This window comes from Peromyscus leucopus, chromosome 4, assembly GCF_004664715.2.
Source record: "Peromyscus leucopus breed LL Stock chromosome 4, UCI_PerLeu_2.1, whole genome shotgun sequence".
Classification (NCBI taxonomy): domain Eukaryota; kingdom Metazoa; phylum Chordata; class Mammalia; order Rodentia; family Cricetidae; genus Peromyscus; species Peromyscus leucopus.
The window spans coordinates 64,306,298-64,309,366 of record NC_051066.1 but is presented as its reverse complement, the minus strand read 5'-3'; the positions used below and the strand labels follow the sequence as shown (position 1 = coordinate 64,309,366).

Here is a 3,069-nt window from a genome sequence, read left to right as displayed (position 1 = left end):
TAATAGCCAAAGTGATCAGAGCAACTAGGGTAGAGCCAGACTACCTGCAGTCTTCCCCAGAGAGAGTTTCTTCCTGTCTGACTTGTGTTTTGATTGCCTTTTTGTTCTGCCTTCTCATTGGCTCCAAGCCCAGACACATGACTTCCTCATAACTGCCTGTCTATACAGACCTCCAGGTCTCTATGTTTGGTACTGGTATTAAAAATTCATGTTACCACTCTTGGCTGTGTCCTTGACCACATATAGACTCTGCGTGCCATGTGATCAGATTAAGGGTGTGTGCTACCACCGCCCGGAATTGTGCTTATGGCTTGCTACCTCACTATGTGACCTCTGATCCCCAGGCAAACTTTATTTATTAACATACAAATAAAATCAAATTTCAGCACAATTAAAATATCGCCACAGTCTCTTAAGTTAGTGTTGCCATTAAAAGTGTTATCCAAGATTTAGTTTTACTGGAATCAGAAATTCACATCAAGATGGAAAGGCACATCAAGATCCCAACTCAGGTCCTCATGAACACACACCAAGTTCTGGAACAAATTAAGCCATATTCCTATCCCTATAAATTAAATGACTTAATGTTCACCAGGAAAATTAAACAATCTCCTCCACATTTTCCCAATGGCATTCTTCATTTCTTTATTCCTGAAAGTGTAAACTATGGGATTCACCAATGGTGTCAAGACATCAGAAAATACAAAAACATTTTTCTCCAAAGATAATGCAGAACTATTTTGTGCATATATTAATATGCATGGGACAAAGAACAAAAGCACAACAGTAATGTGGGATCCACAGGTGGAGAGAGCTTTACGTCGCCCTTCAGAGCTGTGAAATCTCAGAGAGAATAAGAAAAAATAATGACACAGAAAGCCCCACTGCTGGCAAACACTAAAATGACAAAAATATGTGTGTCAGTGCAGGCAAGCTTTAGTAATGGGAACAAGTCGCATATGAAATGATCAATAAAATTGGATCCACAGAAGGGCAGCTGCAATGTGAAGATAATTTGTATGATAGAATGCAAGAAGCCTCCTGCCCAGGCTACTCCCACCAGAATGCCACACACCCTCCTGTTCATGATGGAAGAATAGTGAAGGGGCTTGCAAATGGCCACATAGTGGTCATAGGCCATGGCTGACAAAAGAATCACTTCTGCCCCAGCAAAGAAGTGAACAGCAAATAGCTGTGTCATGCACCATTCAAAGGAGATGATCTTCCTCTCAAAGAAGAAGTCTATAATCATCTTGGGTGTGATTACAGAAGACATGCATGCATTCAAGAAAAATAGAAAAGTCAAAAAGTAGTACATGGGACCAAAGCTACACAGAGAAACCCTGTCTCAAACAAACAAACAAACAAACAAACAAAAGAAGTAGTACATGGGGATACCAAAGAGTGTGGGACTGCACACAATTGTTACCATAATTATCATGTTGCCCCCGATAGTAAAAAGGTAGACCAACAAAAAGAAAACAAACAATATTTTCTCAACTTTTGGGTTCTTTGAAAGTACCAGAAGTATGAACTCAGTAACAAAGCTCTGGTTTAGCATGATTCTTGAGAAAAAGACAAAATAAATGAGTTCACATAAGCCTGCAAATATGAGAATTTCTTCATGTATATTACCAACAACAAATAAAATAATGCAAAAATGCTCAGTACCTCAACTTTCTTGTCAAAAGTATGTGACAAGAGATAGTATAACTGGTTTTTTTTGTGCAAATGTTAATAAAGATATTAAGATCCAATGAACAAAACTATTATTAACTTGGTGACTTAGGAGACATAGGTCCCAGCACACATGACTACTTAATAGACTGAAGGGCATGATGATTGAGATACATTATCTCAGGGAGAACTTTGGAGTAATAATTGTTTATCTGAAGTCTACTTCTCTATATAATCATTCAAGTATCGATTATTTTATTTATGCATGAGGAATCTTGATAAGACAATTGGGTAGATGATCAAGGAATAGAAACTAATGGATCAATGACCTACAAATGAAAATTGGTGAAAATCACATTGGTGGAAAAGAGAAACTTCATGTTGAATATAATGTCTGGTCTTGAGACTTAATTACCTACCAATTATGTATATGATAAAAATTTGATACAGTAAGACATATGGCTTGAAATTCATATGAATTTTATATAAAACATGTTGACTAAAAAAATTATCTTCATATCACCAAAGATCAAGAGGAGGTTCAAGTTGAAAATATCTAAATAAGTTTCACATTTACATGTCATTAATTCTTCCAGTTGAAAACTCTTTCAATAGAAAACTCTTTAATAAAAAATATATGTAAATATTCTACCTCTTGAATTCATTTTTCCTAGGTAGATGCAGCTTTAAAATGTTATAGATTTCTCTTTTCTATATGTACAACAGAAATGTATTCATAAAATGTTTTTCTGTGATTTTTAAAATACATATATGTAAATATGTGTATATATACATGTGTAACTTCATATATGTACATATATATATATGCATATAGCAAAAGTGAGTAAAAGAATAGTGTGTCTATATGGAAAAGCGAAATGATCATTGATATTAATGACTACCATGTAGAGGTAACAAACAAATTTTACATGTAAGTAAATCTATCCTCTGAAGTTGATTACAGTTGAAAATGCATTGTTCCTGAGGAGGGAAAATCACTCTATTGAGGATAGGGCCACTAGTAGGTTTCCAATGTTCCACTGAAAGGCACCATACCCATAGGAGCAGCATTAATTGATTTAGTGGGTTCAGCAACAATGACAAAAGTAAAGTAGAGAGGAGGTCTTTGCTGTTGATATATTGATACATTTCATTGTATACAGTAAGAAAATCTCATTTATAAAGCAAATATTAATGAATATAAAACAGACAAAATAAAATATTATGTAGATAGAAAAATTGCTCACTTTTTGTTGTCAAATAGTATGAACACAGCTTTATGTGTAAGAGTCATGTACCATGAGATGAACTGTCAGACATTAAGGTTTCAGGTCCACAGAAGACAAACACATGGCTCTTTATCATAAAGGGAGTGTTGAGAAAGCTTGATGT

The 3,069-nt window shown here is 35.0% G+C and overlaps 1 pseudogene; it reads right to left on the bottom strand.

Moving 5' to 3' along the window:
* Positions 1 to 581: 581 nt before the first annotated feature.
* On the bottom strand, positions 582 to 1,561 carry LOC114683705 (annotated as a pseudogene).
* Positions 1,562 to 3,069: the final 1,508 nt, after the last annotated feature.